Consider the following 27,329-nt stretch of genomic DNA (forward strand, 5'->3'; position numbering starts at 1 on the left):
CATGTTACTGTTTCCTTAGAGCAAATAATAATTGTGCCAACTTCCCTTTGCCCAAATTCTTATCCCTAGGGTGGTACAGTGAGAACCATATGTGATCCTACACATAGTGGGGTCTATTGCATGTGAGGAGCCCCCAAAATGAACTCAGGCAATTAGAAAGAAAAGAGAAGCAGCTGTCTCCCCTCCACTTCTGAGTCTCCTTAGTGACATAATGGGGAACTGGTTCTTCTCTCTGGGGAATATAAATAAGTTTCTCCTGGAGGGAAATTAGACTAGTGTCTCCCAACTTCACAATGCAGAGAATGTCTTCATGGTTCCAGGTCTTATCTCCCTTCAAACATAAACCTATACCTCATGGGAGGTAAATCTGGAGTTCTCACTATCTCTAGTCATAACTTAACATCCAGGCTTGTGTTTTAGCCCAGATCCCAAGTTCTAGTATAATTTTCTTAGAAAGCTCTAATTATGTAGAAATATGAAAAAAAAAATTTCTACAGTACCTCATTTTTGGGGGAGTAACTTCCTATGTCTGCTTGGCCAGCAAATTTGTGGAGCAGTTTTTAAAGCCTTTTTTTTTCTTCTTCTTTTTTTCTTAGATGGTTAGGGCAGATGAGATATCGTTGTGGACATGGCTATCAAATGTGTGGAATAATTGCATAATTAGCTAGAATCATGCAGGTTGAAGAAAAATGTCCATAGGGCAGTGGTTGATAGCAGGGACCGTCAGGTTTTAGTACTTGGTCCCATCAAGTTTCAGGGCTTGGTCTTAGCATTTTTGTCATCCAAGTAAGCAAATGGTTACAGTCAGCACAGCCATCTTGAGAGTGATTGAAGAGAAGTAGAAGGAGATCAGACTCATTTTAGAGCACAGTCCTAGCATGAGAGACCATTTTGGATAATAGTGGTAGAGGTCTTTAAGAGTTATCTACTGTCATTGTACATCATGGGTAAATGGGTAAAATGAAAATAGACATTAGATGCTGTGGGAACATTAATCCTATTGACATATGGCCCACAATGAGGTCAACTATTGACCAGAAGGTAAGTTCCATGAGGTTAAGGACTTTTTTTTTTTTTAATTGATATATTCTTATCACTCACAGAAAAGTTTTCTTCATAGTAGGCTCCCAATAAATGTCTATTACATGAATGAATGAACAATAGAAGGAATTAGGAAAAGTGAGAAGAACTCTAGAATCATCTGGAAGATGCTAATGTTTTGATTTTACCTGATTTTGATTACTCTTGGTGCTTAACACTTTTGTCTTTTCTTTCTTTATTAAAATTTTATCCTTCGTTTTTTAATATATTTTAAAATATTCTATATCTATAGACAACTTCTTGCTTTAATGAATTACAAATACTGAGCTCAGTTCTTAAAATATGAGGCACCAAGGGGCGCCTGTGTATCTCAGTCGATTAAGCATCTGTGTCTGCCTTCGGTTCAGGTCATGATCCCTGGGTTCTGGGATTGAGCCCTGTGTTGCTATCTCTGTCTCTCTCTCTCAAATAAATAAAATCTTTAAAAAAATATGAGGTACCCAAGGGCTCTGTTTTGACACTATTTTCTTTCTTTACCTCTTCCTTGGACTATTCATCCCAATCCTTGGCCTTAACTACTCACTAAATACACATACTTTCTGAACTCTAGCTTTTACACAGATATCTCTGCTAAGTTGTTCCTTGATTCTTTGTACTCAGAGTGAATAAAGCTGAATTTATCATCTTTCCTGCCAGTGTGTTTCTTGTCTTCTTCCTTTTGTGACTAGAACCAATATCTACCTTGGTACAGAAGCCCAAAACCAATTCCCCTCCTTTCTCTCTCCTCCTTTAGAGTTTGTTATTCAAAATCACTCATTCTCTACTTTGCATTGCCACAGACACTTTCTTCTTATGTCCGTATCAATAAGTGCCCCCTTGTCTAGTTTCCCTTGCTTGCTTCCCTTCTATCCTGTATACTTTTGCCAAAAGGATCATGCTAAAAGGTAACTATCACATATTTTATTAAATTTTTAATTAATAAATCTAATTAATAAAATTAGTTTTCAAGATACTTTTCAGATATTCATAGTCTGAATTCTGTCTTTCTCGAAGGCAGATTTTACACTCTCTCTCTGGAGACTATGCATATTTTGCCTCTATCAGTAATTCCTTTATCCTTTTACTCAGTAGTCAGCTGTCATTTTTTTCTTATTTAGCAATAATTAAATGAGGACCTATTATGACTTAGGGGATTGTTCTGGGAGAGGGAGATATAACAGAGAACAAAACAGTTATAGTCTGTTTCTTCAAGGAATTTGCAGTACAGTAAAGAAGATTATAGATAAACAAGACAAATAACTACAAATGTAATAAATGATGTAAAGAAGAATTACACACTGCCTATAATAGGAAAGCTTGATGTAGTCTGTGATGTAAGGAATGATATCCCCGTGGAAATGAAAGTATTCTAAGCCAGAAATAATGAGGAAGAGTAAAGTAGGTGTTGGCGGGGGGTGGCGGGGAGGGGAGAACATCATTCCAGGAAGGGTAAAAATGGTGAGAAGACTCTGAAGCAGGGAGAACTATATCTGCCTGGAACAATTTAAAAGTCTAAGTCCATAGAGAAGAGAACAAAGGGATGTGGCAACAGTCCACACATGCCATGCTGTTCTGTGTCTCCCTTTCTCTTCTTTGTCAGACATTTAATATTTCAAAACAATTAAAATGTCACCATCTCCTCTATGAGCACTCAATTTGATTTTTCTCTGTGTGTTTAGTGCTTTAAGTCACCCTGTGAAGACTTCCATCATAAGCTGATTTTATCTTTCTCCCCTATTATGATCATTAACTCCTTGTTAGAAAGCACCATCTGCATCCTTGAGGCTCTGCCCAGCACTAGGCACATAGTGAAAAGTCAATGATTCTGTTTCATGAAGGAATGAATGAATGAAAACTGAACAGAAGAATACAGTGTGGTGAGCATGGGCACTGTGGACATTTGACTGTGAAGTACTATACCTACTATTAAAAAAAAATACTTCTAACAGTTCCTCCTACATCTTGAAGTGAGTGACAAGATATGCTGTAGGAATTAATTGGTATTAGAGCCATACTTGTCCGTACTTTAAACAATGCATTAGTATGTCAATCTCCCTGTCATATTTATAAACATTTAAGCTCCCCAAATGTTCAGAATCTCTCTCAGAATCAAATGGAACAGAAGCACAATTCTCTTTCCTTCAAGAAACTCTATAACAACTGGAGAAACTCTTTTATATGGATCTGCAGGGATTATGTTATTTCAAATATAGTTTTACTCAGAATCTTGGAGAGCAACTGTTGAGCAAGAAAGTGCCTTGTAATGAAGCCTGTCTTCTACTCAAGCTGCCCCAGCTAACATTATCAACTTTGCAGGTAGGTCTTATGTATATCAAAACAAACAAACAAATGAACTTCATTTATCCACAAATTATGTTCTGTATCTCACACTGATTTGCCCTATTTTTTGAACTCATTAAATTTAGAATTTCCTTAGCATCCATAGTGGCTTGTTTCATATATGTTAATAAAATCCTATTGGTAGTCTGCATGCATTCTTTACATGAATTTTTTATACATTAATAGGGCTTTGATTTATATTTAGGACTCACTGACCATTTGCTCTTTTTAAGCGGGGGTGTGGTAATCAATCATGGACCAGTCTAAAAACATTTTATAAAAGCACTACAAGGTCCCAGCATAGCAGAGACTCAGGAAAAAACACCATCCCACAACAAACGTTCAATTTATGCTCTCTAGCCTTTACAGATGAAATTTTAAGGTGTTATTTAAAGATGTATATTTTGATTGTAAGTGCATTTATCTCCTTTATACTATGTGTGTGGTTTTTCAATATAAACAATCATGTGCAAGAGAATTCTCTTAGACTTGAGAATTTTGTTGAATAGTTTGCATCTCTAAGGAAAATGCCAATCATTGGCGAGGTCTGCACAGCTGCAGCCAATTCATACCACAAATAGAAGTTTTATCGGGCACAATTTTGGATTATCTATTTAAGTAGGATGCAAATGACTAGAATGGTGGTGTGAATTCCCAGTTGGGAAGGGTGGGATTTTAATAGAGTGTGGAGGCAGTACTTTTACATCACATGCACTGAATTTGATTCATTTTAAGTACTTAGCAGAGTTACTTTTATTTTTTTAATATTTAAATTTCTTAAATCTATACATGCATATATATGTAAAATATATGCACAGATATACATATAAATATATCTTTTACAATGAACTAAAAGTAGTCATTTTTATAGGCTAGTGAGGAATGCACACGGTTCTACATATCCCCTTATATAAAACTTACTTCCATTTCTACTTTTATTTCTATTCCTGTTAATGGTAGGTAATATTTATTGAGTATCTGGTCTACTCAATTACACTTTACATTTATTATCAAAGTTAATTCTTATGACAAGTCTTTGAGGTAGATAATTCTATGACCATTTATAAATGTATAAATTGGGATTTGGGAGGCATTTGGCAAATGACCAAAAGTTATATAGTTACATAGCAGGAAGTAGGCCTAGGTTTTACAGTTTTTTATCAACCACAAAGCCAGAAATCTTTCTACTCTTTATGATAGTTATTTACTCTGTGGTAGGTACTTTTTCACACATTACCTGAAATATTATCCTTGGCATTTAAGATGACTATTATTATTTGCTTATTTATAGATGAGAAAATTGAGGTTAGGTCAAGCAAATTTCTTACACAGATGGATACTAAGTGACATTGTTGGGATTCAGACTAGGTCTATCCAGTATCTCAACATACCATACTCACTGGATGGTTATCAAGGGTTTTCTATACTTCCAGAAACGATACTGATCACTAGGAAAATATAATACGCTAGCTCTACACATTTCTGTTTCATTGAAAGTAATCTAGTGATAATGATTACTCTATCACTAGATTACTTTCCATAAATCTATTGATACTTGATAAACCTATTGATACTAAATAAATATATTGATACTCATGGCCTAAATCTTACCAAATTTGAATCTCAGGATGTCACTACAGAATAAAGGAAAGGGGATTTGAGTTTGTTTATAAGACATGAGAAGGCTTCTCTTATGAAGTTGAAATTAATAAAAATTCTGATGGATGTGTTTAAACTAGCTTTGCAGAAAGGAGGAAAGGAAAAGCATTCACTGTAGAAAGAGAAAAAAAATGCCCATTTGGGATTTTAAAGATATATAAAATAGCTAGTTCATGTAGCAAGGGAAGTGTGGCATGAATTAACCACAGAGGAAAAATTGGAGACTAATCATGCAAGGGTGTTTGTAGGCTATTCTAACAATTTGAATTTTAATTTAAGAGCAGTAAAAATGAATAAATATTCATGTTTGCACTTTAAAACTATCAGTTTGTCTAAAATTTGGAGAACAGATTAGAGAAGGATGAAATTGGTGATTGGAATTACAAGGAGTCTAAGGTTTCATTCTAGAATTCCAGAAGAAAGAGAATGGTTTCTTGAACTAGTATGGTAGCAGTAGGGATGGCTATAAATGGATGGATTAAATTCCTTTCTTAAAACAGTAGACATTTGTAGAGAGACAACTATATACCAGGCATTATTCTGGTTGCTTGGAACACAGCAATGAATAAAAAGAGGCAACAGCCTTGTTTTTATGACTTATTCTGGATGATTTAGGAAGCCATTAGTTTTGTGCAGAGGAATGTTATGAGACATATATTTACTTGAGTTTTATTAGAGTTTTGTGCAAAGGGGTGATATGTGACATATCTTTACTTTTTACTTCCAAGGCTCTGGCTTGAGCAAGTAGGTATATATTGGCACCATTTCCTAAATAAAATATAGAACATTATAAAAGGCACACTTCAGGTAGGAAAATAATGAATTTTTTCTTTCATTTGAAGTTCCAGCATGATGTCCAAGAATATACTTACAAGAATAGTTTGTTTCATAGGTGGGAACTTTTCAGAAGAGAACTCTGGGCTAGCAATATCATTTAGGGGTATGCTAACATTGGACTATAATTGAAACCAGTGGATAACTGTCAGGGGAATGTATCACATAGTGAAATGAGGCTAAAGCTAAGACTGATCCCTAAGAAATGCCTATGTTTGAGGGTCAGATATATGAAGTAGAGCCAGCAAAAGTATATTCACTCTTGGTACTATGCATCCTGTGGGTTTGGGCAATTATATAATAACATGTATCCATCATTATGGCATCATACAGAGTATTTTCACATTTATAAAAATCATCTGTGCTCTGCCTAGTCATCCATCCTCCTGTGCCAGCAACCACTAATTTTTTTATTGTCTCCAGTTTTTGGTTTTTTTTTTTTTTGCCTTTTCCAGAACATCATATAGTTGGAATCATACAATATGCAGCCTTTTTAGATAGGCTTCTTTCACTTAGTAATATGTACTTAAGTTTCCTCTGTATCTTCTTATGGCCTGATAGCTCGTTTCTTTTTAGCACCAAATAATACTGAATTGTCTGTATGTACCACAATCCATTTATCCATTCACCTACTGAAGGGCATCTTGGTGGCTTCTGAATTTTGGCAGTCATTAATAAAGCTGCTGTAAACATTGTAAGCAGATTGTTGGGTGGACATACATTTTCAACTCCTTTGGTTAAATACCAAGGTATGTGATTGCTAGTTCATATGGTAACAGTATATTTAGTTTTGTAAGCTGCCAAACTGTCTTTCAAAGTGGCTGCACCATTTTGTATACCTGCCAGTAATAAATGAGAGTTTCCGTTGCTCTGCACCTTTGCCAGCATTTGGTGTTATTAGTGTTCTGGATTTTGGCCATTCTAATAGGTTTGTAGTGGTATTTCCTTGTTGTTTTAAGTTGCATTTCCCTGATGACATATATTATAGAACATCTTTTTTTTTTTTTTAAGATTTTATTTATTTATTTGACAGAGAGAGAGAGAGAGAGAGAGAGAGAGAGACAGCGAGAGTGGGAACACAAGCAGGGGGAGTGGAAGAGGGAAAAACAGGTTTCCCGCCCAGCAGGGAATCACAGTTTTCTTATTTACTATTTATCTTTGGCATGATAACCTACACAAAGAGCTATACTGAGGATTTAGCTAGAAGATGTAAGTAAGTACTTCCCACATTGTTCTGCCCAGGAAATGACAAATATATGGGACTTATTTTAATAATTATGATTATTACTTATATGCATATTTAAATTCATTACACCAAACCATCAGGCTTAGGGAAAATGTGAACTTAGGAAGTGTTATTGGAAAAACCCTAGTTCAGGGGTGCCTGGGTGGCTCAGTCGGTTAAGTGCCTGCCTTCGGCTCAGGTCATGATCCCAGGGTCCTGGGATCAAGCTCCGCATCGGGTTCCCTGCTCCGAGGGAAGCCTGCTTCTCCCTCTCCCACTCCCCCTGCTTGTGTTTCCTCTCTCGCTGTGTCTCTGTCAGATAAATAAAATCTTTAAAAAAAAAAAAAAAGGAAAAACCCTAGTTCGATACACAGATGATTGAACATTAAGTCATAAATTTTCTTTTACCTCTGTCCTAGTAATAAGGTTCGGAGATTGTCTTCAATTTATACCTTATTTCTGGTATCTGATTACTTGCCCTACATTCTTGTCTTTACATCTTTTTTTCCCCCCTGTTGCTCAGTGACAGCCATCTTACCACAGAATCTTAAATCCCATTTCAGGATCCCTGCTATTCACAGGCCACCCTAAATCACTGCATAATTCTGGCTGTTAGATTTTCTGTTGTCTGGTTTAAACTGTATGAACAGGCTTGTTATTCTGATTTTCTCTCTTTGATTTTGACTTTTTTTCTCTGCTAGATGTGCTATCCTTGCCTGATGGAACTGATTTCATTATTTTCAGGGGCAAGTGTTACTCTAGTCAGTCTGCCTTTGGGCATGAGCACATGCATGCATGTGTGTGGGTGTGCAAACACACACACACACACAAATCTGCTTGCTTTCCCAGCCTAGCCTGACCACCAAAACTTCTGAAATTTTTGTACAATAGCAGATGGCAGTACTTAATTTACTAAATCGAGATTCTTGCTGTGCAGTGTAAGCTTTTTAAATGCAAAAATATTTGTGAAAATTCTTTTATATTTATTTATGGCAATTCTTCATTCAGTTCGAGATAAATATGTGGTACTTAAGAATCCGGACTCTGGGTCAAAGCTTCTCATATTCCCATCCCAGTTCTGCCAGTTACAAATTGTGATAACTTGGCAAAATTATATGATTTTTTTAATGCCTCAGTTTTGTCATCTCTTAATTGAGGATGTCATATTGCTGTCATGATTAAATGAGTTAATAATGTATGTAAAGCTTATCAGAACACTGTCTGGCACAAGTAAGTGTTCAACAAATACAGACTTTTTATTTTATCTTATTGTTATATTTATGGAAATAGTCTTGCTTAAAATAAATACTAGCCTCTAAAAGATACCCAGATTATTATAATTTAATCTATATAATCATATATTTAATAAATATTTTTTAACAAATGGTATGTAATTGAATCAATATTTAATCTTTTGATGACATATTCACACAGGACAGTATAGATTTGGAATTATTAACATGAGGCCTTTTGAATCCAATGGAAATATTCCAGGAATTCATGAGATTAAGAAGAAAATGATGATGAAAAAAAAAAGAAAATGATTACATTTATTTCTGGTACTTAGAAAATATATGGAAAAATATGTGCAAATATATTTTTCATTTAAATTCAATTAATTGGCATATATTATTTGTTTCAGGGGTATAGGTCTGTGATTCATTAGTCTTATATAATACCCAGTGCTCATTACAGCACACCCTCCCCAATGTCCATCACCCAGTTACCCAATTCCTCTACCCACCCTCTCCTCCAGCAACCCTCAGTTTGTTTCCTATAATTAAGTTTTTATCCCTCTCTTGTTTCATTTTTTAATCTCTTCCTCTATGATCCTCTGCCTTGTTTCTTAAATTCCACATATCAGTGAGATCATATGATAATTTTCTTTCTCTGATTGACTTTTTTTGCTTAGCATAACACCCTGTACTTCCATCCACGTCATTGCAAATGGCAAGATTTCAAATTTTTGATGGCTGTGTAATATTCCTGTGTGTGTGTGTGTGTGTGTGTGTATGTACAACACATTTTTTTTAAACATTTTATTTATTTGACAGAAAGAAAGAGACAGTGAGAAAGAAAGACAGCATGAGAGAGAGAGAGAGAGAAAACAAGCAGGAGGAGCAGGGGGCAGAGGGAGAGGGAGAAGCAGACTCCTTGCTGAGCAAGGAGCCCAATGTGGGGCTCGATCCCAGGACCTTGGGATCATGACCTGAGCCGAAGGAAGACGCTTAACGACTGAGCCACCCAGGCGCCCATACCACATCTTCTTTATCCATTTACCTGTTGATGGACATCTGGGCTCTTCCCATTGTTCAGCTATTGTGGACATTGCTGCTATAAACATTGAGGTGCAGGTGCCTCTTTGGATCATTACATTTGTATCTTTGAGTTAAATACCCAGTAGGTTACAGACCTCTTGTCCTGAGCTGCTTTCAGAATTTTCTCTTTGTCTCTGAGATTTGTAAGTTTCACTATTATATGTCAGGGTGTAAGTTTCACTGTTATATGTCACCATTATATTTTTATTGATTTTGAGGGGGGTTCTCTGTGCCTCCTGGATTTTGATGCCTGTTTCCTTTCCCAGATTAGGGAAGTTCTCCACTATAATTTGCTCCAATATACCTTCTGTCCCTCTCTTTCCTCTTTTTCTGGAATCCCAATTATTCTAATATTGTTCTGCTTTATAGTAACACTTATCTCTTGAATTCTCCCCTCATGACCCAGTAGTTGTTTATCTCTTTTTCTCAATTTCTTTATTCTCTATGGTTTGGTCTTCTATATCACTAATTCTCTCTTCTTTGTCATTTATCCTAGCAGTTAGAGCCTCCATTTTTTATTGCATCTCATTAATAGCCTTTTTGAGTTCAACTTGGTTAGATTTTAGTTCTTTTATTTCTCCAGAAAGGGATTCTCTAGTGTCTTCCATGCTTTTTTCAGGCCCAGCTAGTATCTTTATAATCGTTATTCTGAACTCTAGGTCTGACATCTTACTAATGTCCAGACTGATTAGGTCCCTGGCAGTCAGTACTGCCTTTTGTTCTCTTTTTTGAGGTGAGTTTTTCCATCTTGTCATTCTGTCCAGAGAAGAATAGATGAATGAGAGAACAAAATACTAAAATGGCAACAATGACCCCAGAGAAATATACACTAAGAGACCCAAAACCGGGAAAAAGAGGGAAAGGGAGGGGAGGGGAGGGACAAAGAGAGAGAGAGGTAGGGAGATGGAGGGAGGAAAGAAAAAAAGAAAAAAGAAGAAAAGAATATAGCCAGACAGGTGAGCAGAATAGAGCAATGCAAATGCACTGGATTCTGTGTGTATTTTGGTCTTTTTTTTTAGAAAACTAGATCCCAAATGTAAAGAAAGAAAAAATTTATATATGTACAAAAATAAAATTGAATACAATGAAAGGATAGAATGTAACTGTAAAAGTGGAAATTAAAAGACAAGAAAAAACAAAAGAGAAATAAAACAACAACAACAAAAAGTAAGGGATATAAACAGGTGAACAGAACAGAGAAATACACTATCTCCTGAATGTATTTTGGTCAGTTTGTTAGAGGAAACTACATCTCAAAATTATAAAGAAAGAAAAACTTATTTATACAAAATTAAAATTAAATACATTGAAAGGATAGAATGTAACTGTAAAGATGAAAATTAAAAATGACTTTAACAAAACAAAAACAAAAACAAAAAAAAACAAAAAGAAGAAGAAGAAAAAAAAAAGACTATGATCAGACAGTTGAATAGAACAGAGCATACACTAGATTTTGGGTGTATTTTGGTCTGTTGGAAGAAACTGCATCCCAAAATTTTAAAGAAAGAAAAACTTATATATATATATATAAGATTAAACACAGTGAAGGGATAGAATGTAACTGTAAAAATGAAAATTAAAAAAGACTTGAAAAAAGAGTTGATAAAATAAGAAATTGGTTGAAAACGGAAAGAAGAAAAATTTTTTTAAAAAAGTAAATAAAAATTAAAGTTGAAAGACTAAAGAATCATGGGAGAAAAGCCGTGAATTCTATGTGCTGTATTCCCCTAGTGCTGGAGTTTTGCTGTTCTCATTGATTGGTAAACTTGGTCTTGGCTGGATGTTCTTGCAGATCTTCTGGGGGAGGGGCCTGTTGCAGTGATTCTCAAATGTTTTTGCCTGAGGCAGAATTACACCGCCCTTGCCAGGGGCCAGGCTAAGTAATGTGCTCCAGTTTGCTCTCTGTGACTTTTGTTCCCTGAGGGCTTTTCCTCACAGCTTTAGAGGATGAGAATGACAATGGTGGCCTCCCAATCTCCGGCCCAAAGCTGAGAGCTTGGGGCCCACTCCTCAGTGCACCCTTAATGAAAAGCTGTCAATCACTCCTGTCTCCCTGGTCTCCAGCCTCACTGGGTGCTTACCCGGCCTATGACAGAGCATTTCTGTCTCAGGCACATGACCTATTTTGATCTCCAAACCCTGCGGACTCCTGTGGCAAGCTCTTGTGCCATTCCTCCCCAGGGAAGGAAAGGGAGTCTCCCTGATTCTGATGTCTGTAGGGCCCCTGCTTGAAGAACAGTTGACTGTGCTGCAGTTTGTGGTTTATGACAACCTGGAGCTGGGAGCCCACTCCTGGGCTCACTCTTTGCAGCTGGCTTCCCCACTCAGATGCTTGGGAGCTCTGCTGCACTCAGGCACCGCAGTCTTCCTGTGACCCTGAGGGTCCTCAGACCACACTGTCCCAGCTAGGTTTCCGTCCCTGCTTAGCCACCTGAGCCACATCCCTCACCGGAACAGACTTCCAAAAGTTCTGATTTTGTGCTCTGCTGCTCTATCACTTGCTGGTAGCTGGCTGAGGAGGCTCCCTGCCCCCGTGGTCTCTCTTCCTGAATATCACCTCAGATTCACTTGTCCTCACATCCTACCTTCCAGACAGTGTTCACTTTTCTGTTCAGAGGGTTGCTGCTATTCTTAGAGCTCCAGTTGAGTTTGTAGGTGTTTGGAATGGTTTGATAACTATGTAGCTGAATTCCTGGGACCAGATGAAATTTAGGTCTCCTACTCCTCTGCCATCTTGGACTCTCTCTATTGTGCAAATATATTATTAACTCATTTTTTTTCATGATGGCACAAAATGTAATTTTAGTCATATAACAATGATACCTCTAGAAAAATTTGCACTGATAGGAATTAAATAAAATACTATTAATACGTACCTTTGATTATTTTGGGCCAAACTTAATTTGCAAAATATCTAAGAAGAAAAAGAACATTAAAATTTCTGTATTGTTTAATTTAACTTTCATCATAAAACATAAGTTGCAGAAGCCATCATGAATCTCATATAGAAAGATACTTACCAATGAAGTCACGATTCAAAAATAAAATAAAAAGTACAAAAACACCCCACAAAAAACCCACACTAACTTTGGAGAGTGTCATTATTAGATAGACAGAGACTTTACCAAACTAAATTTCTTCCGTCACAACCCTGATGTGGTTGGAAGCACCATTCAAAGTCAGAGCTTTGGAAAACCCCAATGTGTGGAATGGTCTAGATTTCTTGAAGCTTAGAATAAAGGGAAAAAAAAAAAAAAAAACTGAAGCAGGGCCTCTATAGAATCAAACAAACTTTAACATCACAAATAATTCAATTTTATTATTATGAAGCAGGTTATGGAATAAATAGCAGTTGTGTTATTTGCTTTCAAACTCTAATTGGGTAGAAATCATGACATCTTATATCAGTTTCTAGTTTCTAACAATTAGGTGACTGTTGATGTGTCAAAGAATTTTTAAAATTTGTTGGAATTTTAAAAGGCTATTGATATTTTCAAAATAGTGGCAAAATACTTTGCTGAAGAAATGTCAGTATGAAACAGTCATGCACTTTGTGGTATGATACACAGTTTTCAGTGCCTGGAAACATTTATTCCATCTGTATTTCTGTCTCTACCTATTCTCACTATCTCTCTGTATCTATATGTCTATATCTGTCTATATATTTCTTTATTTCTCTCTCTCTCTCTTTATCTCTCTGTATTTAGTGGGAGGATCATTCCCAGAACTATCATTGTTGAGAAATTCCTGTCGCTGTATATCCTCATTGATATTTGGTATTATCTTTTATTTTTTTCCCCAAAGTTGTTGGTATAAAATATCCTAGTGTTTTAGTTAATGTATATTTTTCCTTATCAGTGAATTACTCATTGATGTTATTTCTCTACTGGTATATATACTTTTTCCCATTGATTTATAATCCTTTTTGTATTCAAGATAACAATCCAATATTAATTATATGTATTGCAAATATCTTACTCTAGTTTGCAGATTCTGTTTTCATTTTTGTTCGAGAAGGTCATAAAATCAACATAAATTCTTGATTTTAGTATAGTCAAGTTTATCAAACTTTATTTTGTGTTTTGAGAAATTCTTTTTTTTTTTTTTTTCATTTTATGAAATCTCTTCCTATCTTGATTTGATATGCTCCTATGTAAAGGATTTTTCCTTTCACCTTCAAAGGTTTACTTTATCTGAAATTGATTTCTTATAAGACTGAGAGATCAGAATCTAATGCCATTTTTTCTATATGGCTAACCAATAGTTTCAGATCATTTATGCAAAAATCCACAAGTCACAATAATGCAAGCTGGGTTATAAATCAAGTTTCTATCAATATGTGGATTTGATTATGGCCTTTTTATTCTCTTCCAGTACTTTTTGCTTTTATATCCCTGCATCAACGCTATACTACCTTTACCTCAGCTTTTTATAAACCTTGTTATCTGATAAGGAGTGTTACCTCTTTGGCTTTCTGCCTTTGATATTCTTTGTTACCTCATATAAATTCTAGTTTTATGTAGTTTGTCATATTCTACCGAATAAACAAACACATAACTTTAATATATCAATTGCCATTGCATTGACTCTATAGATCAGATTGGGAAGAGTTGGTATGTTTAAAATATTGATAGTTATTATTTACAAATATATGTTTTATATATACTTTCTTATTGTATAGTGCTAGTGAAAACAAGTGCAATCGAATTTGTAAAAAAATAAGCTAAATGTATAAATTCTAATAATTTATTTGTAATTACTTTTCTTTTTCTATATACACAATATAATTATGTTATAATAATGAGAGTTTGAGTCATTCTTTCTAATCCTTTTAGTTATTTTTTCTTACCTAAGAATATTTAGAACAAGTTTCAATAAACGTTCTTATTCAAAGGAGCATCTCTAATATTCTACCATTAAATTCTATGTGTTTATGTATGTGTGTGTATATATATATTTATATACCTGCATTCATGTATGTACATATATACATTAATATATATATGCATATATACATACATGCAGTTACTGAATTTCCTGTTCAGTTTTAGTTTTTCTTTTAGTTTTTTTTTTTTTTTTTTTTTTTAATTATAACCATTACCAATTCTGGGTGCTGTATGATCTTTGTGCTTTAATTTTTAATCTGCTAATTTAAGTTTAAGCACTAAATACTTTTCTAATAATAAATTTAGATAAACCTAATGATGAATTGACCATTTTAAATATTGATGAATTAGTCTGTTTGTACTTTATTTTGCATTTTTCCATGTACAGAGTGAGAAACTGATAGTTTTAATTTCTTAATCTATTCTTGACCAGTTTTAGTTTCAAAGTTATATTGGCTCCATAAAATGAATTCTGGGAATGTTTCCTCCTTTTCTATTCCCTGAAAGAATTTTTATAGAGTTGAGATTATTCCTTCCTTGAATGCTTTGTAGAAATTCACCAGAGAAAGTATTTTGGCCTGAGATTTTAATCGTGAGAACAATTTTGACAAATAATTCAATTTCTTTAAATGTAATAGGAATATCCAGGCTTTCTAATTTTTCATTACTCCATTTGGTGGGTTATAATTAGTAAGTCTTTTCTCATCTGTTTTCAAATTTATTTTCTGTAATACCCTCTTTATTTCTGCTATACCCTCTTATTTTTTAAATATCTTCAACCTCTGCATTCATGTCTCATTATGAATATTATTTAATATTGCTTTTTAAAAAATTTTCTTGAGCAACTTGTGCAACTGTTGCTCTGTGTGGCCTCCTTTGTATGAGTATTTTATTTTCCTCCTCCTCTCTTTATCACTTTCTTCCTTCACCTCATTTTTGAGGGGAAGTAAGAGGGGCCAATTAATAGTTGTGGTTTTTTTTGTCAAATTCTAAACTTGGATGTTTAGTTTATTAATTTTAATAAATGTTTTAGTTCATCATTCCCTCTTAAGTCTCAAACCTTCTATCTGAAATCACATTTATTCTATTTGAAGTGTACCCTCTAAAAATTACCTTTAATGAAATGTGTTTGTGGAAAATTGTGACATATTTTTGCTGGTTCTAAATGCTAGCAATATTAAAGTTACTGCCTCTGCTGTATTTTGGCTTCCTTTTTTGCCAAGTGTCCAGTTAATTTATTTTCTGACTGCTTTTATGAAATTCTGTTTGTTTTTTTGTTTTGTACCTTCTTCACAATGTTTGTGGAGTTTTTTTTTCCCTAGAAATTTTACTTGGTACTTTTAAAATGTTTGGTTAGTTTCTGTTCCTGACTCATATTTTGAATTTTTAATTTTAACTTCTTTATGCATAGTATAGTATCTTTCATTCTCTGTGTCTGAAAATGCCATTATCTAAAATATTTGCACACCTGATTCTTCCAGTGTTTTAAAATTTTATCAATTTTTAAATTGAAGTCTTACATACATCGAGAAAAATGCAAATATAAGACAGAAGAATGATTTTTTACAAACTGAATTAGCACATGTAACAGAACCTAGATCAAGAAACAGGACATTATTGGCACCACAGAAAATCCCTCGGTACTCTCATGGCATGATCCAGCCTCTCTCACAGGGTGCTACTTTTCTCATTGCTATACCATACATCAGTTTTGCCTATTTTTATTCAATAATGACTTTTGTGTCTGTATTCTTTTATCTTTTCATTCTTTTGTGAGATTCCTCCATGTTGTTTGCTACAGTAGTGGTCCCTTCATTTCTGTGGCTGAAAAGTATTTCACTATATATATAGAATCTATTATAGTGCTGATGAACACTTGCATATTTTCTAATTTGTGGCTATTAGAAATAGTGCTGTAGTTTGTGTATGTCTTCAGGTAAACTTATGTATGCATTTTTGTTGGGTTTACACAAAGAGGAAAACTAATGGAACATAGATCTTATATATGTTCAGCTTAGTAGATACTTCCATTTTCCCAAAGTGGCTAAACCAATTGGCAAAAGCAATCCACACTCCCAATAGTATCATATAAGAATTCCAGTTGCTCTACAACCTTAATACTTACTCTTTTCTATCTTTTTAATTTTATTATTCTTTTTTTTTCCCAAATAAACTTCTGTTTGTTTTAGAATATTTTTAGATTTAAAGAAAAATTGGGAACAGATTCTGGTTCAAGATGGTGATGTAGGAAGACTCTGAACTCACCCCCACCACAGAACACACCAAATTACCCCTATTAATAGAACAGTTCCTCCTGAAGAAGAACTGAGGGCTGACTGAACAGTTACTGAACAACCAAAGACAGAGAGATTGGCAAGAGAACAGCAAGAGAGATGGAAACACACCATGGTTTAAAAGGGTAACCAGCATATATAGCCACAGCTCCAGCAAGCCAGCAAAAGTCACCAATCACACACAGTGTGCATAGTGGTCACCATACACAAGACCACTTCTTCAACTTTAGAAGTGTTTCACTTAATCCATAGAAACAAACACAGAAAGTCAAGCAAAATGGGGAGATAGAGGAATATCCTTTAAAAGAAGAAACCAGAAAAAAGCCTCAGTAAAAGATTTAAATCAAACAGGGATAAGCAATATGCCTGATAAAGAATTTAAAGTAATAATTGTAAAGATACTCACTGGACTGGAGAAAAGAATGGAACAACTCAGTAAGACCTTTAATAATGACATAGAAAATAATGAGAAGAACCAATCAGAGCTAAAGAATACAATAACTGAAATAAAATAACACACTAGAGAGTCAAAAGTAGATTAGAGGATGCAGAAGAACAAAGCAGCGACCTGGAAGACACAGTAATGAAAAGCACACAAGCAAAACAGCAAAAAGAGAATAATTTTTAAAAAATGAGGATAAATTAAGAGATCTCTTGGAGAATATCAAGCAAACAAACATTTGCATTATAGGGGTCCCTGAAGAAGAGATAGAAAGACGTAGAAATTTATTTGAAGGGATTAAATAACTGAAAATGTCTCTAACCTAAAGAGGAAAATAGACATCCAAGTCCAAGAAGCACAGAAAGTTCTAAACAAGATGAACCCAAGGAGATCCACACCATAGCACATTATAATTAAAATGTCAAAGGTTAAAGATAAAGAGAGAATCCTAAAAGCAAAAAAGAAAAAGTTACCTACAAGGGAAAACCTGTAAAATTATCAGCTGATTTTTTAGCAGAAACTTTGCAAGCCAGAAGAGAGTGGCATGATATATTCAAAGTGCTGAAAGAAAAACAACAACAACAAAAACCCTACAACAAAGAATAATCTACCCAGCAAGTTTATCATACAGATTTGAAGGTGAGATAAAGTTTCCCAGACAAACAAAAGATAAAGGAGTTTATCATCACTAAACCAGGCTTACAAGAAATGTTAAAGTTGGGGTGCCTGGGTGGTGCAGTTGGTTAAGCGTCTGACTCTTGGTTTCAGCTCAGGTCATTATCTCAGGGTTGTGAGATTGAGCCCTGCATCAGGCTTTGCACTTAGGATGTAGTCTGCTGGAGATTCTCTCTCCCTTTCCTTCTGCTCCTCCCACTCATATGCTCTCTCTTTCTCTCTCTCTCTAAAATAAATAAATCTTAAAATAAGGAAGTGTTAAAGGGACTTCTTTAAGTGGAAAAGAGATGGTTATAATTAGACATAAGAGAAATAATAATAAAAAGATGTAAAATATGACAACATATATATAAAATCTGGAGGATGGAGTAAAAAGGGAAGAGGAGGTGAAAAAGAAAAAGAAAATAGATTTTTTTCTTTTTCTGTTTTTTTTTTCTAGTTTTTTAAAACATGTTTGAACTTAAATGACCATCAAATTAATATAGACTGCCATTTACTTAGGATGTTATATATGATCCTTATGGTAACTACAAACCCCAAACCTATGATAGATTCACAAAAAAATAATGAGAAGGAAAGCCAAATAAAACAAGGAACACTTGTGCACCTTTGGTGGGAATGTAAATTGGTATAGCCACTGTAGAAAATAGTATGGAGGTTCCTCAAAAAATTAAAAATAGAAATACCATATGATCCAATAATTCCACTATTGGGTACTTACCCAGGGAAAATGAAAACACTAATTCAAAAAGATATATCCACCTCTCTGTTTATTGCAGCGTTATTTACAATAGCCAAGACATGGAAGCAACCTAAGTATCTATCAGTAAATTGGATAAGGAAAATGTCACATATGTACACAATTGAATATTACACAGCCATAAGAAAGGATGAGATCGTGTCATTTGAGACAACTGGATGGATCAAGAGGGTATTATGCTAAGTGAAATAAGTCAAACTGAGAAAGACAAATAGCATAGGATTCCACTCATAAATGGAATATAAAAAAATGAATAAACAAAAGAATCAGGGCTATAAATACAGAGAACAAACTGATGGGTGCCAGAGGGATTGGGCAAAATTATTGTAGGGGAGAGGGGGATACAGACCTCCAGTTATGGGATGAGTAAGTCATGGGAATAAAAGGCAGAGCATAAGAAATACAGTCAATGATACTGTAATAGTGATGTAGTGGGACAGATGGTAGCTATACTTACAGTGAACATACCATAATGTATAAACTTGTCAAATCACTAAGTTGTGCACCTGAAACTCATGTAACATTGTGTGTCAACTATACTCAAATTAAAAAAAAAAAAAATGAAAGAAAGGAAAGAAAAGTTAGGAAGATAGTACAGAGTTTATATATACTCTACTCCTAGGCTGCTAACTTGTTTTTATCTGGATTTTGCTCTTGGCAGCATTGTTTGTGTGTTTATGTGGTGTCTGGCATTGTTTTGTTTTTATCTTTCAGATTTCTTAGAGTTGTTCTCATCAGAAAGGTCAGACAAAGAATCTAGTCCTCTGTGCTGCTAGATATGGGAGTTTAAATTCATTCTTCAGCTCCCTTCAATATGATCGCAAACTTACCAGGGTCTTGTCCAACCCAAAGAAATACTTCTTTTTCATATTTTAGCTTTTACCTAACAGCAGGTTTTGCCAGTCATTTACTCCTTCTTTCTTAAAAGACTTTTATCCCTTATCTTATATGGTTTTCTTTCTTTTTTCTTCCACTGGCCACTCCTTGGCAGACTCTTTTTGCTGCTTCCTTCCTTCACAATCAGATCACTAAATTTTGGAATGGATCATTCCTCATATGTTCTGTATACCATCCTGCTCCAAGTTTTTAAATAGTCTGTATGGTAATCACTTTGAAACATATCAAGAACAGATCGCTTTGCTGAACTCCAATTTTTTAATCCAACTGCTCATAACATCTTTCACTTGGATATTTCAGAAACTTCTCAAACTTACTATATCCAAAAGGGAATTCTTGATTTTCTCTAGTTTCTCAGTTCAGGACTTTATACATACTTTTCGTCTTTATGGAACACTCTGACTCTTTGACTTTCTCTAATCCTCATGTTTTATCTAAGAGATTACCTGCACAGGTTGGCTTTTCCCTCTCTCAATAACTTCCAAATCTGTGCTCTCTATTCTGTTACTATGATAGTTTTCTTCATGGCAGTTCTCACAGCCTGCTGTTTCTGTACCCATTTCTTTATTTCATTATATTCTGTTAGGCATATTCCTAAGGAAGCCCCATGGGGCCAGATTCATACATGTCCTCATCATTGCTATATCCCCAGTGCTTGACAGAATCACAATTAATGGCCCCTGGTAAATACTTAGTGGACATGGTTGAGTAAATGCTGCTCTTATCTTAAGTCTTTTATAAGAGGCAGTAAAGGGTGTCAAAGTCTTAGCAACTTTGGCAGGAAAACAAAAGCAGGAAAACTGAAGATTTCACTAAATATGATTTTGCTTGGAGAATCTTAATATTTTAAAAAGCATTTCTTATTTTGTCCTGGCTTACTCCAGAGTCCTGGGTTTTGCCTGTGATGACACATTATTTAGAGTATACAGGAAGAAGTGGTGTGACTTGAATTCAACTCAAGGAATACTGGAAAAGCTCAATACTGCTTTGCACAAGCCTACGCTAGATAAACAAGAGCTGTGATGGGGGCATGGATTCTATTTATTAATAAACACTCTTGTGAGAAAGCATTTTCATTATGCTTTTCCATCAGAAGAGAATTTCAGAACTGACTGAGTATCAAAGATAATGTGTGCATTTCCAGGTCAAGGAAAAACTCAAACTATCTCTTTCTTATTCCAATCACGGGGAGTCTTTCATTGAAATTTAGTGTTTGAGCAGAATTGAACTTTACTCTTTAAATTTACGAACATATTTTCAATTTACTTCAATTTTTAGCAGGTGGTTGTTTTTCTGTGTGACTAAAAGAGATAGCTAATCTCTGTAAAGACTGACTTAAATTTTAGCTCGTGTAGAAAATATACTTCCAATGCAATGAAGTTATTTTATTTCAATTTGCATTTTGCTGAAGAGAAGCAGGGAAAAGAGAAGGGGAGGATGGAAGATGAGTTGGGATGGGAGTACTATAATTTTTTTTCTAATGAGACTACCAAAGGTATCTCTCAATCAAAAAAGAAGGGATATTACTGATATTAAACCAGTTTTACTGCATTTGGTCCTATTTTTACCATATTTCAGCACATTTTTACAGGCAGAAAGTTATCTGACCATTAAGTGTGTTTTGTTTCTCTGTGCCTGGGTCTGTGGGAAAAGGCATAATAGTTATTCTCTCAACTGCTCTCAAAAGCACTATTGTTAATTAGAGAAAGGTGAAGCACCATGCTGTCCTCAAGAATCAGTACTCATATGTTAAATGCAAATTAAGGTTATTTATATTTGTTTTATAACAATTATTTCAGTTATGAAATAGAGTACAGCAAATTCAACCTTATTTATAATTACTTATATAAAAAGATTATTTTATAAAATGTCATTGTTTATTAAAATTCTCAGATGAGTTCAAGTAACCTTGTTTAATGCATCATAATGCTTTGTTTAAATTGGCCACTTCTTTGTAAGATGTTTGGCAAGCTACTTTGTCAACAACATGCTTAAGCAGGCATTCTGAGCATGAAGATAAAATTCTAGTTTAAGTAAAATTAAGAAGTCATAGGGGCAGTCCAGTTTAATCATAATTGTCTAGCTGAGAGGGCATGGAGAGGCAGAGTGTGCATATTTGTATTTAAAATATTTCCTTTTACTTATTAAGGTAACTGCAGTGATTTTACTGGGCCCACCAATTTTTGAGCTCAAATGAGAATCTAAAAACTAGGTTATGGAAAGAAAGTAGGATGTAAAAGTAAAGAATTATAAGAATTTAAATACTAATTAAATTACTGCCATAGTGTTGCCAGTTCCTTCTGCATTATTGTGTTAATCAGGAACTAATCTGCAATGATTAACATTTTATTCCATTTTAATATGGCAACAAAACATGCAGAATTCTCTTTGTAATTCAACAGTGATTATATGCATTATTATTTTCAAAACTCCCAACACAATTTTCAAGGAAAATTATAGCAAAATTTTATTTTTTAATTCCCACAAAAGGGCATTTCAATAATTTACTAAAATAGCAATAAAAACTTTCATTTATGCATGCATGACAAATATGACTCATGTGATTGCCTAATGTTTTTGGAATAATAACATTAATTGTGAAAATTTGGTGAATGAATGGACTAAACATTTTTATCAAATGACTAATGATATGACTAGATCCTCCTAGAGCTCTGCCTTCATTTCTGAGAACGGCTCCCAAATAATCTATGGGATCTTATTGACATTACTTCATACATGATCATGGTTTTGCACACGAACAGATGCACACACACAGATTTTTTTGTTTTTGTTTTCAGACATAGGAAAATGAAACAAATCTATTTTGCTACATGTATATGTCATGATCTTTTTAAACAAATATGATTTAGAATAATAGAAATCAGATTAATTTATTTTTGGCAACTCAAAGTATGCTCTAGGACAAATAGAAAAGGACAAAAATCTTTGTGGGAAAATGTGCATAATATAATATAATGAAAATAAGCTCAGGATTTTAGAGCAGAAAGAATTTAGAAATATTCTAGATTGGTCTTTTCATTTAAAAAATAAAGATAATGTGGCCTATAGAAATTAATTGCTTTATGGAAGAAGAGATAGGCCATCTGAAAGGTTATTTGAATTTCAAGTTTCATATTATTTTTCCCTATTGTTCTCTCTTGAGTGACTTAACCATTTTATTTTTTATTTTTTAATTTTTTTTAAGATTTTATTTATTTTTGACAGAGAGTGTACAAGCAGGGAAAGCAGCAGGTAGAGGGAGAGGGAGAAACAGGCTTCCTGCTGAGCAGGGAGCCCGATGCGGGTCTCGATCCCAGGACCCTGGGATCATGACCTGAGCTGAAGGCAGACGCTTAACTGTCTGAGCCACCCAGGCGCCCCAACTTAATCATTTTATAGCACTCAATATAGTCTCATTTATTCATTGTCTCTTTCTACTAGAATATAAGTCCCTTGAGGGCAGAATTTTGTTCTTGATCACTGTATCCTCAGTGCTTGAACAGAGTCCAGCAAAAAATATGGATGTTGAATGAATTAACTAATTATGAATATAACTTGTCATTCACTCCTTAAGTTATTATAGTCTGACATCTATTGTGACCACCCTAAAGATAGTTCTGTGGCAGAGTTCACCATAGAAATTTATTTCAAAATGCAAATATCACTTTTTAGTTTTTTTCCAACATAGTCTTTGCATTATGTATTATGGGAACAACAATTTTCATAAAATAAAAGGTATGAGTTTTTAATTATCTCTGAGTAACCCATGTGACCCCGTGTGAAAGTACCACCCCAGTCAGGAGATAGTGTATTCACATCAGCTTGTTTTCCATATGCTTATTTCAATCAGTTATCCTCTCCCCACACGTAAGCACTGCTGTGATTTCTACTACACAAGTTAATTCTGTCTGTTCCTGAATTTTACTTAAATGGGATTATAGAGTATGCACACTTTTGTATCTGGATTATTTGGATCAAGTTAATACTTTTGAGATGCATCTGTGGTATGACATGCTTCAGTTATTTTTCCATTTTTATTGGAATGTAATATATCACCTCATGAATATACCAAAATGTATTATTTATTCTCCTGTTGATGGACACTTGGGCTCTTTTGAGTTTTGCCCTATGGTGATTAAAGCTGCTATATACATTCTCAGACGAATCCTTTTATGTACATACATTTTCTTTCTTTCTTTCTTTCTTTCTTTTTTTTTTTTTTTTGAGGAGATAAATGTCTCAGTGAGGAATTCTTGGAGTATAAAGTGGTCTTATATTCAAATTTAAAAGATATTGCTAGAGTTTTTCAAAAGGTTGTATCATTTTATATCCTCACAAGAACTAGTGAGGGACTATCAATTATTCCATATTTCATTCAATAATCTTTTTCATCTTAGTCTCTTAATTGGATATTTAGGGGCATCTCTCTGTTTAATTTTTATCACTCTTAAATTTTTATCACTCATATGACAAATGATGGTGGGCAACTTTTTTTTATCCTTGTTGGACTTTCATACATCTTCATTTTTAAGTGTCTGTTGTTCAGATTGTCTAACCATTTTTAACGGGTGAGTGATTTGTTCACTGTGTTATTGATTTGTAGGAGTTCATATGTATACATATATATTTCATATGTTTGTTTATATATGTTCTTCGTTGTGGGCTTTATTTTGCTTTTTTAAATTTAATTTTAATGAGCCCGATTTTGTCACTTTTATTTCTTCTAGGTTTTGCTTAGAATTTTTTTTTTATCTATTAAAAAAAACGTCTATCTCAAGGCTTTGTGAAGATATTCTAAGTTGTCTCCTAGATGCTCTATATTTTTAGCTTTTGCATTTGGGTCTATAAATCTATTTTAAATAGATTTCTGTGGATGATGTGAGGTAGGGGCTAAAGTAAATCTTTCCCCATATAGATTTATAATTTTTCCAGCATGATTTGTTGGAAACACTGTTATTTCTCCACTGAGTTATATTGATACATTTGTCAAAAATCAATTGACCATGTATGTGTGGGTTGATTTTCATGCTTTCCATTCTGATTCATTGATTTAAATGTTTATCCTTAAGTGAGTAACACAATCATGATAGCTGTAGTTTTATGGTAGCCTTTAAAATCAGCCTGTAAACGTTTCAATTTTATTTTTCCTTTTCAGAATTATTTTGCTCTTTTAAATCCTTTGCATTTTCATATAAAATAGAGAATTAGCTTGTCAATATCTATAAAAGAAGTCTGTTGATTAGGATTACATTGAATCTATGTAACATTTTAGAAAGTATTTATATTTTAACAATGAGTCTTATTCATAAATATGGGTACATTAGGCTATTAGAAGCATTTTGTTTAATTTATAAATATTTGGAGCTTTTGGAGATATCTTATTGTTAATCATTTTATATTACATCTATTTTCCAAAAAACATGATCTGTGTGATTACATTCTTTGATAATGTTCTATGGCTTTGCATATGGTCTATTTTATATTCCTTATGTACTTAGAGTGAATTGAATGTAATCCTGCAACAGTTTAAGAGTCTAAGAATGAGGATGAAGTAATTGTTTGATAGTGTTGTTGAAATTTTCTAAAGCCAAACTTTCTTAAACATTTTGTTTTCTACTTACTAAGAGTGGGTGTAAAATAAATCTCTAAATATGATTGGAATATGATTATGAATTTTTATATCTATCCCTTTAGTGCTGACAATTTTTGCTTCATGCATTCAGAAATTCAAAGCTCTATTATTAGGTGTTTCAGTGAGAATAATTTCTGTTGACCTGTCTACAAGTTCAGTGATCCATTCCTCTGCAGTTTCCAATCTATTATTAATTGCATGCAATGAATTTTTGGTTGCATATATTACGTTTTTCATTCCTAGTACTTGCATTTGGTTATTTTTAAAATTTTTGCATCTCTCCTGCAATTTCCCATTTCTTTAACAATTAAACCTATATGTTTCTTCAAATTCTTTAAAATTTTGCTAAATATGATATTAACATTAGTTAATGGTTATTTAAAAAATTTTTTTAGATTTTGTTTATTTGAGAGAGAGCGAGCAAGAACAGGAGGAGGGGCAGAAGGAGAGGGAGAAGCAGACTCCCCACTGAGCAGGGATCCCAATGAGGGGAGGCCATCCTAGGACCCCAAGATCATGACCTGAGCTGAAGGCAGATGCTTAACCTACTGAACCACTCAGGTGCCCCCTTAATTAATGGTTACTTCAGTTGAGGTCATTTGTGGGGGCTAATTTCTGTTTCGTGATTATTTTTACTATAGGCCATAATTTTCTGTCTTTTTGGAAGTCTAGTAACATTTGAATCTATATTCATTATTTTAAGTTGGAGAATCCAAAAATCCAAAATCTTTATCTAAAGAGTACGGGGCTTTATTTTAGCAAATGCTTATATTAATGATAGTCTACTTCATTTCATGGAGGCTAGGTTGTAGCTTTATTGGGACAGATTTCTTTTGGTATTGCTTTTATTCCTAGAATATTCTTTCCGGGGTTTCAATGGAAAATTAAAAATGATTACCAAGCCCATACAAATTGGCAGGACTTGAACTCCAAATGTAGTTTTCCAATCATTGAGCAACTGCTGAAATCTCTCATCAGTTTTTTAAGGTTATTTGCTCTTGTTTTATCCTGGCTATTGGGAGCCTTCCCTTCACATGCATAGTTCAGAAATTTGGAATCTTTCTTGTATTTCTCTCTTAGACTTTTATCTGTTCTGAAAGTCCCAAACTTCACTTGTGATATCTCAACCCAGTTGGATGTCCATTTTCTACCAGATCTCTATTCTTTGGGTGCCATATGGGCTGAGCAGTACTCTCACAATAAAAACCTGGTTAATGGGATCTTATCACTGCTTTTCCTTTCGTTTTTTTTTTTGTTGTTGTTGTTGTTTATTTTTTTTTTTTTAAAGATTTTATCCATTTGAGAGAGAGAGCATGAACACAAGCCATTGGGGAGGCAGAGGGAGAGGGAGAAGCAGGTTCCCCACTGAGCAGGGAGCCCGACGCGGGGCTCAATCCCAGGACCCGGGGATCATGACCCGAGCCGAAGGCAGCCGCTCAACCGACTGAGCCACCCAGGTGCCCCTGCTTTTTCTTTCTTTCAGTGTTTTTGTCTGCTCCACTTTTAGCCTGCTTTTGATTTCTCTCCAGTGCCTTTGGGCTGTATATGTATTTATATTCCATAGTCTAGAATTTTTGCCAACATGGGGGTTAAAGTGATATAAACTATGTTGCTATTATTTGAACCTGCGTCAGTATATAGAATGTGTTTTGAAATTATTATGTTTTTGGTTTCTGCAACCTAGTTTGTTGGTTCTCCTTTGGATCTTCCTTAAAATCCTCAGCAGCTTGCTTTCATCCACCATTACTCTAAATATTGCTGTTCCGTAGGCATCTGTCTTTGGTGTATACTCTGCATGTTGTTCCATGGCTTTTATGTCATGCAAAAGTGTTTATTATACCCAAATATATTTTCTTATGTTTTATTCCTTAACTTTATATCAGTTGTCACAACTATTTACTGCACATCTCTATTAGGTTTGTCCCTCAAATTCTTTACTGACTTGGCCCAAATTCAGTGTCGGATGACCAGTAGCCACTATCATATTCTTTGGATTGGAGCCCTTGATTATTGACCACTGCCAAGATGCACCTCAAAATCTCTGAACTCAAAGAGACAGGTATGGGTCTGGGAGATGTGTGTGGGATTTTTTCCATCATGGTGGCATTTTAGTCTATGTCTCACTTTCTTGATTCCATTTTAATTTTTCACGAGTAGCATGAGATTCTAGAATCTTGAAGCAAGAGCAGGTCACAAATTCTAGGAAAATAAGCTTTACTCAACTTTATGACCTGTAATTCCCTCAACAATACATAATTACTCTCTCTGCAGATATTCCCAAGTCTTA

Source organism: Mirounga leonina, unplaced genomic scaffold, assembly GCF_011800145.1.
Source record: "Mirounga leonina isolate KUSES-001 unplaced genomic scaffold, KU_Mleo_1.0 Mir_154, whole genome shotgun sequence".
Classification (NCBI taxonomy): domain Eukaryota; kingdom Metazoa; phylum Chordata; class Mammalia; order Carnivora; family Phocidae; genus Mirounga; species Mirounga leonina.